General features: G+C 43.6%; 2 pseudogenes across 1 annotated transcript; one reads left to right on the plus strand and one right to left on the minus strand.

Annotated features, from left to right (window-relative positions):
* Nucleotides 1-4925: 4925 nt before the first annotated feature.
* Nucleotides 4926-15822, plus strand: LOC146196137 (uncharacterized; annotated as a pseudogene). Its single transcript, XR_014706084.1, has 5 exons — nucleotides 4926-6144; nucleotides 6696-6957; nucleotides 8837-14499; nucleotides 14842-14906; nucleotides 14958-15822. The product of XR_014706084.1 is annotated as an uncharacterized LOC146196137 (transcript).
* A 243-nt stretch (nucleotides 15823-16065) lies between these two features.
* Nucleotides 16066-17114, minus strand: LOC146196138 (uncharacterized; annotated as a pseudogene).
* Nucleotides 17115-20526: the final 3412 nt, after the last annotated feature.

Raw genomic sequence — 20526 nt, forward strand, 5'->3', positions numbered from 1 at the left:
ATAAATGGCAGTCCAGATGGAACAACCAAGAAAATAATAAGTTGCGTCTCATAAAGCCTGTACTAGGAGAATGGAAATCGAGCACACATCAACAACGTTTTATGGAAGTGATAGTATGCCGTCTTCGTATTGGACATACACATCTTACACATAACTTTCTGCTAATGAAACATAGCAAACCGACCTGTGAAGAATGCGACGAGATACTCACTGTAAACCACATTCTAATTACATGCTCAAAACTTGAGGCACTACGGAGAAAACATTTTACTATATTTTACAATCATACCATTTCATTCCATCCCACCTTGCTTTTAGGAGAAAGAGCACTTGTAAACCTAGCCTCTGTTCTCAGTTTCCTAGAAGAAGGAAACTTTTTAAATAAACTATAGATTTAACATATCCATCTCCTCTTTTGCAACCAAAAACATACATTAACCTTGCTCTTGGCGCATGATAGCCTTAGTTGCTTATGCGCCATAAAACACAACACAACATTTGGGTTGCAGCAAAAGCTTTCTACAATTGTCCGTAATGCAATAAATCAGGACATTAGCGTGTTTTTTGCTATCAACCGCAAAAATGAACAACGAGAAAAATTCAAATAGCGAACTGCGCGAACGTAACAGTGTTTGTTTTTTTTCACCGCGACAGTACCTGAAACTTTGCACATGTTGGCAGGTGTGAAGGCTCACATAGTCATCTTGCACTCCTTTGGACGCTCTTTAAGCACCGCTCACAGGAGTGCTTTAAGGAAATATTGTATTCCTCGTGTTTGTCGTAAACAGCAGAGCTGCATATCAATTAAGAAATCATTCATGCGGCCCCGAGTCGAATTATAACCTAGAAAATGGGCAGAAATATAAAGGTACTTAATCCAACCAGAATAAAAATTGTTTCAAGCAGGTGAACGCCCCTATGTATCAAAAACAAGCGCCCATAAAAACGCCAGTGAAAAGCGACGAGACAGGCCCCCAGTACCCGTGCTGCCCCTGGCAGCCGCGCCATGCGTAAAAGTCACTAAGCGGCCGCTCCTCGCGTCATCGTCGGAGCACCTCTTTCACCGTGGTCGTAAGCATTCCTCCATGGTCGTACGGTTAGCAAGCAACTTGGATTGGCTTGGCGGCGCAGACTGCTAGTAAGCCGCAAGCGCCGCAATCCAAAGGGAAATGGCTCAGCGATGAAGCGCCACAATATTGAAGATTAACTAGCAGAATACACTGCACCGACCAAATATCTAAATAGTAAGCAATGGGTCGTCTTACAGCTATTATAATCAGATGCCGATATCAACTGCGTTTAATTACCCCACATTTCCTAAATATGTATGATCTGCACTGAGCCTTCTGTGCAGCAGTGACTAACTTATATAATAGAAGGTTTCATACATTTTGGAGTATTAATAACCCAAATACCAAGGGCTGAGAGGGTACTGTTCAGCTCGGAATCTGTAAGCAGCGAAAAATCAACAATTGATATCCTGTATAATAGAGGACGGCATGTCATCCTTTAGCAGACGACGCGGAGTAATTATCTTCAATTTTCCCCGTTACCATGCATGACGTAAATGTCATTACACAACTACAAATATTGCTTTCAGGCGAAAATATGTATTTTCAACGTACTACAAGAGACAAACGAAAGAGCCACTCTTGCTCGAGGGTGCCGTACTAGCCAAGCCATGCCAATAGCATTGGTAGTTAATGACTTTGCAGTTTTCTTTTTGTTTTGTTTTGTCTGGTAATGGTGCACATTGGTTGCACATCGGGAACCGCCATGAGCAACAGCCAATCTAAGACTCCCAAACGTCGCAAGCTTTATTTGTCTAATGAAAGAAGCGAGTTTGTTGTGGCACGATACACACTGTGGTAAAATAAGCAACGACTAAATGGGCAGAGTGCGGCAACTGCAACGCTGCCCTCAACTTCTGGCATCAAGGACCTGACTGTCTCCGTGCCCGGTGACAGCGCTGCAAGTGAAAGTAACTAGCGAAGCTGACAGCTGTGAGCAGTGCTCTCAGTTGGATGACAGTGGCGAAGTAGACACCAGCGAGACCCACGATGGTGCTCTGCCAGACACTGACCACCTGGAACCACGGATGGGTCCTGCTAGTGAGAGCGGTTGCAGCACTGAGGAGTGCGATGATCGGGACAGCAGAGATGGTGCTGGTGAGCCGCACGGTGCTGTGCCACAGTTCGATGACACGGAGCTTTTAGGTCGTGTTCAAGATTTCGGGTGCAAAACGCTTCCCGGCTCAACTACAACATTGGTGGAGGCAATTGTATTGGTAATGGCCTTTGTTGTCACCCACGGGCTGACTTGGTCAGCCCTTGGTGATCTACTTAAATTGATCGATGCCTTATTTGGATTTCAACGGTCAGGCCTGCCGCATTCAAAATACTTGTTCAGGAAATTGTGGTCATCTAAGTGTACAAGTTTCGTTCAACGGCATTTTTACTGTGAAGCATGTTTATCGCTACTGCAAAGCAGCAAGCACAGCCACAAACTTTACTGCAAGGTGTGTGAAACAGAAGTTGAAGTTGGTGTAGTCACGAAGAGGGGAAGTTCCTTTGCCATAATGTGCCTCAAGGAGCAGCACCACCATCTTGCAAAAATGTTGGAAAAGTGCTTTTTGCAAGTCTTTCCAAATTGGCTGAGGGAGTTGGTGCTGGAAGCAGAAGGATCACAGACATAAGCGATGCGGCAGCGTGCCAAGGCCTGCGGCAACGGGAACTTTTAGGCCCGAATTCTAAAACACACCTTACTAAGCGCTCCTCACACACTCTAAGGCGGCCTGACGTCAATTCTGAAACGTCCCTTACTAAGGGGCCCTAAGTTAGGGCCCCCTTGGTGCTTCCCTGAGCTTAGGCTGCCAGGATGTTACCTTCGTGCTTCCTTACGTCGCTCCTCTACCTGAACGCATGCGTCTCCGCACGACTGTGCACGCGGTACGCTTGGCTACGGGCAGGTGTCGTGTGCAGTCAAGATGGCCACGGTCTGCTGACGCTTGAGTCGGTCTTTGGGTTCGGTGCCTGCCAGTTCTCGCGGACAGCGCAACTGTTTTCTGCCGTTTGTTCTAGTGAGCAGCAAGAATGACGTTGCGTTACGTATCGGAAGACGACAGCTTTGAAAGTTACGCAAGATTTCTGCGAAGCGCGACTGAACTTGTTTACGGCAGTGTTTACAAGGCACCGGCGGTGTCTCGTCTCCGGCATCTCACCGACAGGCAGAATCCGCTCGAATGTCCGTTATCGTTTCTCGAAGCAAGCAGTTACATCAATACTGAGAGAGCTGCAACTGCCTTCCAACACGGACAATACAAGAGCCCCGCTGCCTGCTCTGTTGAAGGTGCTTATCGCGCTACGTTTTTACGGAAGCTGTGCAATGCAAACTGTTGTCGGTGGCCTCGTGTGCGTATCGCAACCCTCCGTGTTCCGATGTATCTGGGAAGTTACACAGTACAGTTGTCTACATTGAAGGGAATAACAGCGCAGGGACAGAGACAAAGAAGGAAGACAAAAAAAAAGTGCCAGTGTTGTCTTCCTTTTCTGCACTGTTATTTCCTTCAGTATGCGCAGGTTGAGAAATGTGGCCATATGCTTTAAAGTGCACAGGTAGACTGCATTTTATTACAATCTGCTCTTAGTTAATTACGACAATATTCATAAGATAAAGGAAAATATGCATAACAATTAGAGCAGTAACCGAAAATGACCAATTAATAATGCAAATGTGGCGCAGTCGCTAATTCTGAAATGGTTGAGAAGCCTGGAGACGAGGCCAGAAATCCTTTGCCATGCCGTTGGCAGCAATCGAACAATTACTGCACCGCAAGCAGTAAAACACCTGACGGCGACCGCAGATCAGAAACGGTGGTGGAAGTAGAAATCTCGTTCCGCTTACCGTCGTCACTGTCGTCGGAGTGGTCGTCTCCCGTCACCATGCCATCAATAATTTCAGCAACGGACTGGCTGGCATGGAGCTGGCTGGCTGGCGACTGTGACTGCCTGTCGCTGTCAAAAGGATTCTGTACCCGCAGCGTCACGTGCGGCACGAGCACCTCGATTCGGGCGAGCCTCTCATCCAGTGGTTCAGGCGGTGGTCCACCGCCTCCAATAAATACATTGCAATATATATTTGCAACTTTTCGGCGAAAAACAAATGGAATTTTCTGGGGTAAAAAATAAGACGAAACGTACCTGTAGCCATCACGTCTCGAATTTGCTTCGCCTTTTCTTTTTTTAGTTTCTGCTTCTGATTGTCCCACAATTTTTTTGACTGCTTCACTTCTCTTGGTCGCACGTGCGGCATGCTCTTATACTCAGCACAGAGGCACTCCCACGCCTTCGCTTTTGCACTGAGCAAAACAGCATCGTTTTTTTTGCTTTCAACGCTGCTGTACTTGTTGATAAGCTCTGTGAGTAAATCCTTCTCCTCCTCCGTGAAATAAGCTTTGCCCGGCATGGCAAACAAGAAGACACGAGCGCAATCGAAACACAAGGACAAAACCAACAAAATGCAGCGACGCGTGGCGACGATGGCGATGTGACCTCTCGACGCCGGTCAGATGTTACGATGGTTGCCAGACTGGGTTTGCTTTCCCATCCAATACAGCGCTTTTGTCATTCTTTTTCGGTGCTTAACCAAACAAATAAAATTTATGGCCAGATGTATCGATGGAACTATACAGTTAACAACGCTGGCAGTTTACTTTAGCAATACAGTGCATATTTTTTGCATCTTTTGCTTATAGTCTCCAAACCAGCACTCTTTTCGGTTCTGCCTCCTTTGCTGAGGCGCTCCTTAGGCAGGGAAGGCGAAGGGAAGCTTCTGGAATATGCATTTGCCTTCTGGGGGCGCCTTACGTTTAGGGAGCATGGAGGGCTCCTTGCAGAACGTTAGGAAGCGGTCTAAAGTTAGAAGCGGTCTAAAGTTAGGAGCGTTTCAGAATCCGGGCCTTAAAGTGGAGAGGCCTAACCTTAACCATGAATACCGACGAAAGCCCACTCTTCAAATCCAATAATTCGTCAATCTGGCCAATACAGTTATGTGTAAATGAACTTCCACAACCTCATTGCACTCAAAATTCTTTCTTGGCTGGATTATGGGTTGGGAACAAACATCTGGATATGCCTCTCTTTAAGGGAGAATTTGTCAAGGCTGTACAGAGTGTTGGCAAGGTTATGTGGCAACATGGTGCTATGGCTGTGATGTCGAACCTGTGCATTGCGTGTGTGTGTGGATGCTCCAGCCCGGGCATCTGGGCAACCACACAATTTAATGGCCGGTTTGGTTGTCCCTGGTGCCTAGCATGTGGGAAACTGGACAAAGGTAAGGATTTCACTTCACCAATAATAGCATTCAAACCATTCTGTTGCAGAACAAAACTACTTTTTCATATTCCGGAACTAGCTAATGTCACTGCTTACCAATAGAATCTGATTTCTTTATCACTGCTGACAGTGCAGAACTCAAGACTGGTGTGTCCTCAGCTTGTTCGAAGAGAGTTGCTAGCTCTGCAGATACTGTCTTTAGCTTATTTCACATTTGGGCACCGACAGGCAGGCTAATAAATGGCATTTATGCCATCAACAATATCTCATTTTGAGATACTATAGTTAACATTCATGATGGCCCTCCTAAACATTGGACCATTCCAGTAGTGCTATTTTAGCTAAGAGTAGCAAGTTCATTGCTGAGTTTACCAAATAAAGTTTTTCACTACAGTAGAGACTGCATTTTGTAGCAAAATTTTTTCAGAAGCTTTCTTGGAAACAAACTTTTCATGCTTTGTTGTGGCCTGTTGACAGATGTTCTTTTTATTTTCAAATTTTGTTTTTTCTACAATAGCGGCCTTACACTGAAGTCACTATTTTTGCATTTCACGACGTCTGTATACCACAACTGAGCCACCTGCAAGAGAGAGGACGGAAGATAATGTCCGCAAGGACATGAAACTTGCCATGGACCTACAGACACCAGTCAATGGTCTAAAAGGACCATCACCTTTCTGGCCTCTGAAGTACCTCGACCTTGTATCTTGTTACACAGTCTAGTACATGCATTGTGTGCTGTTGGGTGTTACCAGGCAGTTCACCGACTACTGGTTCGACTCATCGAGCTGCCGTGAGCAGTTCTACATAGGTGAGCATTTGTTCATGATCTGAATTAGATTTTGTGTTTTTCAGATGACGTAACATTCTTTAGTGAACTATGTTGCTTCCTCCAAAAGTGTACCTAATGTAACAATTTTACACTAAGCAGTACTTATAGCCGGGCTTCTTAGTGTGTAATGAAGAAAAGTGCAAGAGCACAAGGTACGGACACTGACATAGTGAGGAGATTGAACGAGCACTATACACTGATGTAGTTATCATGACTGGCATATTAATGACACGTCAGTGGTGCTAAGTGGGAGTGAATTCTTTTCAGTTAAATTTTGTCTACAAACACTTCATCCTATTGAGGGTAAACAGCGCAAAAAAGACGAGGACGAACGAAGTACACAAACGAGCGCTGGTTTGTGTACTTCGTTCGTCCTCGTTTTTTTTGTGCTGTTTACCCTCAATGGATTACCAACTTGCCCAAGCGTCTGTTTTAGCCACTTCATCATATGTTATCCCCTACCTCTTCCATGTCTGTACTTGGTGCTACTGTATCTTTCGTAAACCTACATATGTATACTAACTGTGCAGGGCGACCAAGTACTGTGAATGTACTGAACAAGCGGCTCACTGCTGTAAAACCACCACGCCATGTCACACATCTGCCTCGCTCAATGCAAGAGAGGCACTTCTGGAAAGTGCACGAGTGGCGAAATTGGCTTCTTTTCTACTGTGTGCCATGTTGCCTGCACACCCTCCCTGCTCAGTACCTGAGGCACTTTGGCCTTCTCTGTGAGGCGATTTTCATCCTTCTGCAGAAGCAACTTTCGTTGCCATCAGTTATGCAGGTGAGGTCAAGCATTTTGTATCTGGAGCATGGTAATTTCATTCTGTGTGGTGATGACAAGGCTATTTATGCTGATAAAATTAAAGTAGCATATGTGCCAAGTATTGGTGTCAAGATTCCTTTTTAATGATGCGTATAAGGTATTACATAGGTCATTACATGGTTGGCTAGCTTAAAATAAATAATCACATTTCTTTATTTCTGTTTCAACATCCGAAAGCTTTTCTGGCTATCACTCCAAAGGTCAGTATAATTCATGTGAGGCTTGGAAAAACTGCAGTACATATGTTTGATGCTGCTTCATTCATTGTCATTGTGGCTCTGGCTTTAATATTGCTGTGGACTAAGACAACAAAGCAGTAATTATATAACAATCTTTTCATGCCTCACAACCATCACTTGGTTGTTGAAACAAACAGTATAAAAGAAGTTCAGTTATGAAAATAAAAAGCAGTCATTGATGTATACCAAGAGGTTAGTGCCTCACGCATCATTGCAAAAAAGAAAAAAAAAACTTTTAATAGCATGCCTGGCAATTGTACTTTGTGTTTTCGAAGAAATAATTTTAACAGTGAAAGGCACAGGGTGCTAACCATTACCTTCCCTTTAATCGTATAAAGGGAAGGTAATGGTTAGCACCCTGTGCCTTTCACTGTTAAAATTATTTCTTCGCAGGTACTGGTAAATTTAAGGGGTCTCTCAGGATTCCTACACTGCCGTTCACCAGACTGTCTGAGGCATCAGTCTTTCGGATGGCCATGGGGTTGCCCAAGGCTGAGCAGAATCTTGTGTCTTAGGTTGGCTTTGCCATCTGCAATAGGATGGCCACATAGGTCACCCTATCCCTGTCCATCGTTAACACCAACACTCAGTCCACTAATGGGTGGCGAAGAGCTAAAGCACATGACCCCCCCCCCCCCCCCCCCGCCATTTGCTTTCGGTCCTTCCTCACTTTCATAGTGCACTTTTGCAATGTACGCCATCTAAAAAGAACAAGATATGATCATTGTGATTAGTGCGAGAGTGAAATATTAGCTTTGCAGCACGCAGAATGCAAGCGCAGTTGTTAACAATCAGAGGAGGTAACAATTAATTGGCTAGTCCGAGACTGACATGTAAAGCCATTTATCTTCTGAAGTGGAGAAGAAGCGGTGGAACATTTTGAGAGATGTAGGACGGTAGTGATGGTGGTGGTGGGAAGTGATTTTCCTTCTTTTCTTATCTAATTGTTCCAGTTGCGATTTTTCGATGCTGTCCACCGCCATAAGATGGAGGGATCGACAGGAAACCAATAAAAACTTCTCCAATTCCTAAGCATGTAACTTTCCTGCACTTTTTTGAATATCATTAACATTGAACATTTCATTAATTGTAGCCAAAAAAAAAATAACCTTATGGCCGTCTTGCCCAAAGCTAGCCGGGGGAACAAAAAGGACATGCCAGCAGCCTCTATATTTTCTGCAGCAAGTACCTCCCCTGCAGGATTTCACCATCCCATTTCTTGTACCCAACTTCAAACTTGAAGCCTTGGGAGCCCAATTGCATATTGCCAGAGTACAGGGGGTCCTTCAAGAAGGTGGATATCATAAAAAGCTTTTTGTATTTTTTACTTGGTCATCATCTTTTTTAAATGAGTTGTGTGCTTGTTTTTTTATTTTGTGTTCTTACAGAGATAAACATAGCAATATATCCACTTAGTATGTTGAGGCTTACCATCGAGAAACCAGAGCAGTACAAGTGAGCTATGATGCTTTCACAATATGCACGTGTCTAGTGGGATATGTGAAAAGAAGACCAAATCGGGCCAGTTTTGAGTGCTCAACATTTTGGCTGAATGGTCATTACCTTTGCGACCATAAGTTCATTTTTTTTAGGTATAAAATAGCATTTTTATTTCAGATCGCCTCCTGCAACGATTTGTAAGCCGGGCTGCATTATTGTATAGGGAGCGTTGCATGAGCTTCAATGTGCACCAGCTCTTGCACTTATCCCAAGCAGCCCGGAATTTCGGACCCCTGTGGGCCCATTCTGCATTTGGCTTTGAGAGTGGGAATAGCCACATAGTTGAGTTAGTTACGGCAGCAAATGGTGTGCCGAAGCAAATCTTGGAGCGCATAATAATGTCCCAGGAACTACACCTCCTGCTTTCTCTTTGGATGTTATTCCACCAAGGAGCATGCAGCTGTGCCGCAGTTTTCTTAGCTATCCCAATGTGGAAAAGGCCCATTATGTGCAAGGTGCCTGCATGCTTGGTGCACCAAAAGAAGTGCCAGTGCTCCTTCCAGCTGAGAGAGCTGCTCTGGAGTTGTTTTTGAGCAGCGTACCTCAAGTGCAAGAATATTTTCACTTTGTATATCAAGGAACTGTGATGCACAGCCGGGAGTATAGGAGGGGAATCAAAAGGGACAGCAGTGTTATATGAGGAAGAAGTTTTCATTATAAAGAGAATTTTCGAGGTGGTCAATGTCGGATGCCCAAGCAGTGGCAAAATTGTATTGCTGTGTGGGAAAATTGTTTGTGAGGAATGCGAGTAAATTTGCCAGGCCACATAATAAAGGGCTTTTTTTCTCCAGAACGCCCATTGGTGGCACTTGACCTCAGTATGGTAGTTAAGCCCTGCATTCTTGTGACCTTTAGCAATGAGGAAAACTATGTCTGCAGAATCCCAAACCTCATTGAACGGGACTAGGCGGGCATTGTTTGGAAGTTGGGTGCGACTTTAAGAATGGAATGCTATGTATCAATGATGCAGTGAAAGCTGTTTTAAGGAGAGTGCACAAATAATGCACAGAATTTCTTACAACAAAAAACAAGGTGTTTCAAGAAAATGTTTACGATTTACAATTTTATTTATCACATTTATTCATTTGCATGTTTTTCTCCAAAATGGCTTTTTGTACAATGCTAAGATTAAGAGTGCAGAAGGGCTTATTTTTTTTTATAGACTTGGGACTAGAGTAACAAGCCTGGACAAAAATTTACATGTTCTAGAATGGTTGTTTTTTTGTTTTTTTCGCTCAGTCAATTCACTACGTTAAAGAGAAAAAATTACATAAAATATAGCTTTTATGTTGGCTTATAAGTTAGAGGAAAATGTTCAAATGGGCAAAGAAGCTTTTTTGTAACAGTTTCATGCCTATTATATTTCAGCAAACTTTCATTAATATATCTTTCATTATGCCATTGATATAATGGCATATTTTTTTAGTAAATCCCACTCAGTGCCCACTGCATAGCAAATGCCACTCCCACGTCTTTCCGGTTTAGGTCCAGTGCCAGCTGCAGCCATCTTACTGGCGTCTTAATCTCAGCCATCTTCCTGGTTCTCTAGAAACCCATACTGTGCCTGCTTTCTTTTCGAATCCTCTTAAACGGTCATCAGTTGCCTTTACATTATGCCTGGCTAATGCGCATTTATGCTTGATCCCGCCTCTAATTTCATCTCGTCTGGTTTGGTTTATCGAGTTTAATGTCCCAATGCGACTCAGACATGCCATAGTGGAGGGCTGAGGGAATCTCAACTACCTTGGGTTCTTTATTGTGCACTGACATTGCATAGCACACGGGCACCTAGCCTTTCACTTCCACCAAAAAACTGCTGCCATATTCGTGATTGGACCTCGCATCCTTGGACACAGAAGTTGAGTGCCTTAACCACTCGACCAATGTGGCAGAGTACCATACCGTCATGGTTTTCCCTGACATGCGCCACTGTGCTATGTTCCTTTTTTTACTTTATTCTACATAGGTCTGTGCTGTCCTCACATTAATATCAGCCCTTTTCGATAGCCTGCACATTTCTTTCTGTAAAAAAATGGCAAAATACAGCTGCTGTGTGCTGTCCTTTTGAAGGATACTCCAATCTTCTTTTCATGATGTAGGAGTACCTACCAAATGCATTCCACCACATTCTTATGCTTCAGTATTGCACTCTTGTGACCCAGATCTGCTGTTGGTGTCTGTCCTAAGTACATCTGTTTTTATTGATTGCAGTGCTTTGCTGCATATCATGAACTGTTGTTCTCTTCCCAGTGCTGTTTACCATTACTGTATATTTCATGTTCTGTAGAACCATCATTCTGCTTTTCTTGTCTGGATATGTGGATATGCCTTGGTATCATGGTATGTGTGGTATGTCTCGAAGCTGCACATTGGATATGACAGCGATTGTAGCGGAGAGTTCCATATGAATTGAGAATTGATCACCTGCATTTTATTCTTCAATGCGCACTGACAGCACACAGCTATGGTACAGTCATGTTTGCATTTTTCCATATCCAAGCTCCACAGCCGCGAAGCAATAGGTATGGTGGCACCTGCTATTCTGTGTGACGTCAGAATTCAAACATTTGTTTTGTATATCCTGCTGTTAAGGTGCACTGTAATGGCTGATCACTTCGGGCATATAATTAAGCATTGGGCTGCCTACAGGATGCTATAAGTTATCTGCAACAGCTTGCCAAATGAGCTTTGCCAACTGACCGCAAAATTGAGCTGACTACACTGCATTTAATCTAGCTCTGCTGTTTTGTGATGAGCCTGTAAAACTTACTGCTTGTTTTAGTGTAACAGGCCATTTACGTCACAGCACAGCACATGTCACAGACCTAGCTTTTGTAGTGTTCTTTTGAACTTAATGACTTAAATCAAGTGCTGCCACTTGTAGAGTAAAACCCATCCTGATGCCACCCTGTTTCTAAGCTAAGTGTTGGGCCATTTTTGCTGCTTAACACGTTGCATACTGCAGAGTTGATAAGAAGGTGGATGTTGTAATCTAAGATTGAACAGGATGGCGGACATACTGGCTACCCTCACGGAATCAGTCAGACAGAGATGCTACAAGTGTACTATGTGAAACCCGACGAAAGAAGAGGAGAGAAGGGGTATCAGGCTTTCTGTCTCCTTGCAGTTCCTCCTGCCCGACAGAGGCACTGTATTTGTGGCTACCCTGTTGTGTCTAATAGCAATGCCAGTGGTCAGGATGGACTGGCCAAGGCTTACCCTGTAGCAGCTGTGAATTCCCAGCAGAGTTTTCAGCATATTCTTCATGGCATCGTGAATGTGTATCAGCCCATATTTTCAGTTACCATGTGCAGCGGCTCGTCAGAACTGGGGACGTGGAATCTGACTTCAAAACATCGCAAAAAATCAACTCTGTATAGGCTACATTCTTTCGTTATTTTTTATTCAGATAGTACCCGCAGCACCTGACATCATTACAGAGGTGGGGGGGTTACAGCTTGGAAGGAAATGCGTTTTTATTAACACAACACATTTGCACCTCTTTTGAACAGTTCCATTCTGTGATTGATTTAACAAAGAAGGATCACTGTATAAAACTTCATCAATTTTGTCATGGTTGTCATGTTTATGCAGTGTTGAGTACTTTTAATTGAACATCATTGAGCCATAGTAGTGGATTAATCGATATGCCACTTAAAATTATGTACCATGAAGGTTTGTATTATCAATTTCTTAAAATTGGAGTCGATTTGAATCCGTTATTACATGAATATAATGGTCTCATTTCTAGCTGTCATGTTTTAATTATATACTTATATTTTACACTGGTGTGTTGCTAAATAAATTGTTCCGGGAATGTATGTATCCGGTACATAGCTTTGAAAAAACACAGTGCAGCATCAGAGTGGCATATATGCTCATGATATATGTCATGCTGTTATGGGCCTAGAGCACTGGTATGGAGGCGCCACTGCTCCGGAACAAGTGGCGCCACCTCCCGCCGGCGCTCCCATATGTGGTATGTCTGCTCTTCAGAGAGAAGTGGCGGAGTGAATGCGAAGTCCACGCTTTTCGGCAACAAACGTGATAGAACGAAACTTATTTCGGTCATTGCCTGCCTCGTGCCATGCGCGAACATAAGAAACATGTACCATGTGTGTGTGTCGCAAAATAAAGCGAAAGCAAAGCGAAGAAAGCCGCTACCCGTTGAAGCCGTCTGGTAGAAGGCCGCCGGCGCTTTATGCGCGCATCGTCGGCGCGCGAGCGCTTCTGCTAACTGCTCTGCGTTTTTTTTTTTTTAAGCAGGAATTTGGAAGGCGGGCAATATGGTACTTTGAACCAGTATGTAAAGCGTAGCACTGGCTTTTCCCCTCAGCGGCAACGTATGTGTAGACGACATATGCCACACCCCCAGAAGCGAGAGCCGAGCTCAGCTGGGCATCGTACGTCGGTCAATGGAAAGGCTCTTAACAAAAAGAAAAGCAAAAAAAAACGCTCATTTACAGGACGGAACGAGCACAGGTTCCATCTGGAGATGTGCCTTAAGGTGTCGGGTGCTGCCTTCTTTTTTGTCGTTTGGCAGTTCAGCCGTAATTTTTGTTTCCTACTCGGTGCTTGAAAGCGAGCGGTGCGCGAAAAAACGGGCATGGCTGAGCAAGCTCCGCAGCGCGTGCTGTTCTGTGGATTTAGGAAGATCAAGAGCGTTGAGAGTTATTTTAAGAATAACTGTTTGGTGCGCGGTCAGAAACTACGAAGCCAAGCATGTGTACGGAATGCGCGAGGAAGTGCAGAGGGGCCTTCTGATATCTTTGGCAAATGTGCTGCCCAAATGAAAAGCGCCTTCTACGACGTCAGCTTGGAGATGAGTTTTGTTCCCTTTCGGCATCTCTTCACCACATATGTAAGTCGGTTTTGTTGTATGTAGCTGTCGGCAAACTCGCGATATCACGGATGCCAGTTGCACCTGCAAGGCTGGGTGCCGGGGATGGTGCAAGCACGCAGTAGCACTGGTGGTGTTTATCAACAGCCACAGGCACGACTCGTGCACGGACTTGCCTTGTGCGTGGCGCAGACCATCGTCGCGTCCAACGTTGGACACAAAAATCTCTGAAAGAGCTTTTCGAAAGTAGCGGATATTGCATGTGATTCGATTCATGGAGATCATGACGCAGCCACATTTAAATAATGTTTCTGCCTTTTCTCCAGGTCGGCCCATGCCTGTCCCCATCCTTCAGCCGCTATGTCCAATGTCTATGAGTTCTGAAATTAGTGGAGTTAACTGCATTTGCGGATATACTTATTGAAGAAGGAAGGTGCCAAAACGAAAAAGAATGCAGTGCTGCACTATCTTCTATGATAAGCAGGGTAGTGGACGAAGAGGATGCGGTGCTTCTGAGAAGTTGTTTATGTGGTGAGCGGCAGCTGCACACTGTATTAGAAATTACTGGTATGTGCCCCTTGAAACTGAAAAGGCGAGACGTATTGTCTTCTGTCTCAAAAAAGAACAGGAGTTCTACAAGAAATTCGTAAACAAAAACTTTGAAGAAATCATTGAGATCGCTCTTATGACCAGAGGTCAGGCGGCACAAGCAAGGTTCGCCAGTCTATTAATTTGAACTTTGAATGGTGTTTTTTATGGCTGCAACAGCTAATATATGATTCATTACTAGGTGGCACAAAGAGAGACGCGCCTCTGAATCACAAGCTCAGCGGCACACAGGGTGAAGACAAGGCAGTTGAAGTTCGACGTCTTGGCCGAGAGTTTAGTGAAAGCGCAAGGCTTTTCAACAGCAGCCACATTGTATGGTAAGTGCAGGCATCAAAAAATGCAATAAATATATTTTACAATTAGGCCATTATAACATTACTATTATTATCACATACGCATATACTCCAGCCCTTTTGATATTTTTTTTTTCCTGCGTTGCCACTAGCCTCTTTAGTTCCGCTGGATGCAGTTACAGGTGCTTCAGTATCCGATAACATACAATGGCTGTCACATCTTTTCCCTTCATTTTTTGGTTGGTTTTGCAACAGATAACAGCTCACCACTATTATTACTTTCTTCGGGATTCATCTGGTGTAAATGCCGCAAATTCATGAAATCTTGCGCCTACTTATAACAAGGTGAATTTGCGTACCTTCCAGGGAAAAAGACTGAGGACGAAGCAAGAGCGGAGCTTGCGATGGCTATTGGAGCTCCCATTTATGAGGTAATGCATATATCTCCATTGGAGTTGTTTTGTGACTCATTCTTTTCGCAGGTTGGGCTCATTATACACCCACAGCAGCCATGGCTGAGCTGTAGTCCTGACGGCATTTTCTGGGCTCGGGGCACACTGCAGCTTGTAGAAATCAAGTGTCCATATTCATTGCGAGACAGCTATCTCATTGATCACGAAAAGCAAACGAGTTTTGTTCCATACATTGAGTATGTCAATGGCTGCCTTGTTTTAAAAAAAAGCCACCCATACTACACACAAATTATGATCATGCTGTATGTATCGAATTTGCAACATGCATTTCTGTATGTTTACTCAAAAGTACGCAGCATTTCCGTGAGTGTCGACAGGGATGATGACTTTCTTTCTGAGTATGTCCCGAAACTTTAAGCATTTCATTTTGGCTACATGTTGAAAATTCTTACGGAGTGTTTATATTGAATTGCTTATATACTAGACTGAATAAAATATTTTTACCCCAGGAAAATGATTTTGTCCTGTCATGAGCACGTGGTAGCGCTACCATAGACTGCATAAAAAGGACAAGATTTTTGGTTTATTATGCTGTCAGGAATGGGCGAACAAAAATACACAAAATTTTGATGTCAGTCACATGAAAGCAACAAAGCATAACAGTTATATTATTATTGATCTATAAAAATCGGCATGCACTGAAAAACATTTCCTTCATGCACTTCACAAAAATTATACATCTTAATACCTGGATCATCAGCGATGATTGAGAGTCTGGAAACAAGCGATACAAGCAATCACGAGGGGGAATAACAAGAACCTGGTAATGACTTCCATTCTTAAATTACTCGAAAAAAAAAAGCGAACATTGAATTCATAATTTTTGTAACTGGTTGCTGTGCCTGTATCAGTTGCATTGATCTGGTGATGTTACGTAGCGGTTAATTAGATTGATGTTAACCTGGTAATATAAAATTAAAACTGAAAATTTCAGTTATTCAATTAGTTTCCACGCCTGCATTATTCAGCGGGAGAATGCAGGCACTGGCATTTATTAAATATGAATCTAGAAGCCAGCCACTAGTCTCTGATGTCATTAGAAGGTTTACTGGCAGATAGCCAGAACGAAAATACACATACAAACAAACTGTACGTGCTTACCGTGTGCCTGTATTACTCACTCTAAAGTGCCCTTCTTCGCAGTATTTATTATTGGCAGCTGAAGATTAACTAGTATGCAGCAAATGCGCATAATATTGCTCATGTGAGGGATGAGGTCATTTGTGACTCGCATTCAGAATGTTAAACAATTTTACACCCTGAATCGCCCTTTCGACGTGTACTCGGACTTGGGCAATATGGTATGTCTCCTGGAGTTCTTCATATGTGAACTGTACATTTCCCTTGGAAAAGGGGGCAGAATAATGATGCCTCTTTGAGCTTCAACAAGGACCTTGATTCCAGGAAAGCCCTTATCAGCCAAAAAACGTCTCCGGGCTCGATTAAATCTTGAAAACCAGACTGTTATTTGTGTATCCGAAGTGCGGCCGCCATACGCTTCGGACACAAAGCTCACTGCACCATTCGGTAAGATTGCAATCAAGAACTTTAAGGTGTAATTTCCCTTATAGTCCGAGAACAATGCCAGTCTTTGCTCCATGGGGGGGGGGGGGGTTCTTCAGTTGTCAGCTCCGTGCAATCGCGGCACTTGGGGTAATGGATTAGAAAACAAGGTGGTATTGTCGCCTGAACTGTTGCAAAAGATGGCGTCGGAATCCATTGTTTCATTGCGTTTAGCAGATTGCTTAGGATAAAGAATATGCGGCTTACTGCCATTCGATGCAAGCCAAAAAGTACTGCTAGGCTTGCAAAAGATACACCTAGCTTAAGCTTCATTGGAAAAATTAAGAGCTTCTGTGGAATGGGAACATTGACCCGCCTCACGACTATTGGGAATAAAATTGACAGGAGCGAACTAAAAACATTTCTGTTCACACCACAAAGTTGCCTGAAAGCATCTTCCCTCTCTATTAAAGAATCATATCCGAGAAAAACGCACATCCTTTCCTCGGGCCCAGATGCAGTTGTTCCAGTAGCAACAACTGCTTGGACCGCGCAGTCCAGGGTGCTGATATGCGACGCTTGTGTTGATGCACAGCCTTGCGATGACACAGACAAAAATATGGTGCAGGGCCCACCAGTAGAGCTCATATCAGTTTGCGTCATCTGCGAATTGCAACAAATGCATGCAACTGTAAGGATTTGAAGAACTGTTGCCAAATTTGAGAAATTTGTACTAGTTTATACAAGGATGTTTTATCATTGTGGAATGGGTGCTGTAATTAATTATATACATTTGAGAATAAAAACGACAGTGTATGTGTGTTGCGCATTCAAATAACGCTTGCTGTACGCCATTAATCGTGATTCATGAAATGGATCTCAAGGGTGCCAACCTGAAAAATTAAATTAAGCAGTTAGAAAACAGCTTACCGCAAACGTAATGCAGCCGTCATTCGCTGATCTCGGCTCCTCATCGGCAGCACACGACGATACATCTACTGAAGCATCCTGCAAGTTGCTCCCCGCAGCCACAGGCGCACTGGAAAAGTCATCTTCAGAACTCAGGCTTTCGTCTGCAGCACCAGGCGGCGATACTCCAGACGAAACGTCAGCCGTATTGTCATTCCTCGATTTATTAACAGACGAGTCACGTCGCTGAGCCCTGAAAGATGAACAGTCCATTTTTTTTTTAACGAAACAATATGAATATTGTTTCTACGTTTAGCACTAAAATTATCAGCGATATGTTGTTCCTCTCGTTTCCTATGAAATGAGCACTGCATATGCGCGTGTTACGTGCAGGCTGCCAGAGGCTTCCATCTGGACTGAAAGATAGCACGAGATATGAAAGCGAAGTTAAGCAGACGCTCCAGAAAGCGAAACCTAAAGTACGAAACACGAGTCTCCTTACCTTGCACGACGTACTGCTTTGGTCCAGCGTTGTCTTCTTTCAGTCGTAGGATTTCCAAGGAAAGCGAAAAAACTTAATTTTAGGTTGCTTCCCAGTGGTATTTTTGTAACTATTATGTTAGCATTGCATGCTGGTGTAAATTTATAATTCTTTACAATGGTCTTCTTTTTAGTGGAAGAATTGCAACTCCCTTTCTAAGCGGGATTTCGCCTCGGTGGCTTAGCTAAACCTTCGAGCAATCACTCCAAGGAACACTTGCCTGCAGTAGGTTGCGGGCACGGGCTGAGGTAAAAAAAGTTAGATTTGCTAGCCATAGCGCTAGCGCTAGACCACTGCGCAATCTAGGTACCAAGTTTTCTTCTTTTTTTTTCACGTGCTAAGTTGCCAGTCCTTCAAGGAACGCATTGAAGGTTGTTGGCTGCACATTTTGTGACACAGTGGTACTAAAGATGTTAATTAGGCCTCCTTAATCTATTGAAAACCCAAGAAACCAGTACTTAGCTAAACGTGGCAAGGCATGGTAGCAATACTTTTCTAAACATGGGCTGTAAACACTGCATGTATATCCATGCTTAGCCAAAGTAATCCACCACTTATTTTTTTTTTCACCGTGAGTTTTTTCCAAGTAGATAGATGAGCAGCTTAGGAATTACAACTTAGGGATAGTTGTAATTTTGTTTTCGGAATTAATGTGTTGCTACGCTACCGATTTTGCGTGGCCCTTTTAATTTGGATATTTTGCTTCTGTGAGCAAAGAAAAAGATACCTCTGCTGCAGAAGATGAATTCATTCCATAATTGATTAGCATGCATGCACTCAAGCATTGAAAAAAATTCTAAATTACTGCCATTTGTTTTTTTTTAATTTTGTGTCAGTTCTTCAGTGGGATGAAATTAATCAGGAAAACCTTGGGAATCGATATGCCTGCAAGCTATGCCTAAATGAAATTCTATAGCTGCACTCATTTCGCGTTCACGTTGATACTATATCTAGATATCCTGTGAACGTTTCAAAACATCTGCCCCTGAACACAGGTGCATATATATTATATTAACTACTTCAGAATGCAAGACCGTCTCCAGGGTTCTTCAATATTTAACTCGTTCTTACTACATAGCGAACAACACATTCCTCAACTGGCGCCCAAGAGATCCAGGTTCGCGATTAGGCGCACACTGTACGCTATGTTCGATGACACTACACTGATCTCATGAAGCTTTATGACGGGACAGAAAAATCCATGCATGCACGCATGTGATTAAAAGCAAGTCTATGCTCAGAACTGGCCGTCGTGTGATATCAGACTCCTCACATAAAGCAGTGACCGCAGCCCCCTGATCGTTATATGTTGTCACTCGTGTCTGTGCTGGCGCGGTATGGGCACAGCCTCACCTTATGATTATTTTTCTTGAAACGGGTTTTGACACATGTATTGCTATTGGCACGGTCAGAAAAATGGTCCGGAACGCGCATTCAGAGCGACCGCCCCCGATCGTTATATCAATTAACATTCGCAGTTGCGTCGTAAATAATGTGCCAAAGCTGATGCTAGTTTTTTTTTCAAAGAAGCTTGTAAACAGCAGCGTTGCACTTTTCAATAATTTGGGCGCACAAAACAACTCTTCCTACTACTATTTGTACCCACTTTTGTAACGAGCTACGAAACAATGACTTTGTCGCTGACTCATCATACAACATCCAGCAGAATTTGCACCGAAAAACAACATAAGGAGCCCACATTACACGCGCGCAGTCAAGAGTTCAAGCACGCATTTCATGTGCTGACCTGACGTGTAAGCGTGTAGGCGCGCCATCTAGCGGAGGCATCATCAAACGGCTACAACGCTCCCCATAGGCGCTGCTTAGCTGTAATCACACTTCAGTATTCTAGCCACTGTAGTGTGGGGGAAGCGACCAGGCACTCTTTTGCGACTGCCATTAATGTTGGTCCTCGATAGCTTCAAGGGTCATCTCATCGACAGTGTCAAACAGAAGTTGGTGGAGATGAAGACAACCTGGCTGTCATCCCAGGTGGCCTAACATTAGTCCTGCAGCTGTTGGATGTTTTCATTAACACACCTTTTAAAGACGTGTGGAAGTTGTATGTTAAGTGGATGGCCAGCAGAGAGCACGGTCTCACTCAGACTGGAAGAATGAAGAGGCCTCCTTTGGAGACGGTCTGAATGGATACTGGCAGCATGGAACAGGGTCTCTCCCAGCATTGCAGAGCATAGCTTCAAAGAAACAGGACTGCCAATGCGCTTGACGAAATTGAGGATGGCGCTATTTGGGACGCCAGCGATTATGTCAGTCATGGCTCGGAATCCAGTTTTTCCAGCAATGACTTCGACTAGACAAAGTATGTTCACTTGTGTTTTGCTTGTATATGATGCTTCACTTTTTTAGATACAGTGCTTTATATTCTTGCAGGTTAGTCTTTAAGGCATGTTTGCAACTTTTCATGAAATTTGCACACCACCTTTTTGAAGCCTTAATTATGGAAAAAATGCTCAAATTATGTGAGTAAATACGATAGTTAGGATATATATAACACAATGGTTAGATATGGGTAATGCACAATCTGCCTCCCACAAAACTATCGGCAAAAGTAACCTTTCTCTGACCATGACAAGCTTTTCCTTCAAAAGGCTCCACTGCTATGTA

The sequence above is a fragment of the Amblyomma maculatum genome, chromosome 3, assembly GCF_055883805.1.
Source record: "Amblyomma maculatum isolate TAMU_Amacu chromosome 3, ASM5588380v1, whole genome shotgun sequence".
Lineage (NCBI taxonomy): Eukaryota > Metazoa > Arthropoda > Arachnida > Ixodida > Ixodidae > Amblyomma > Amblyomma maculatum.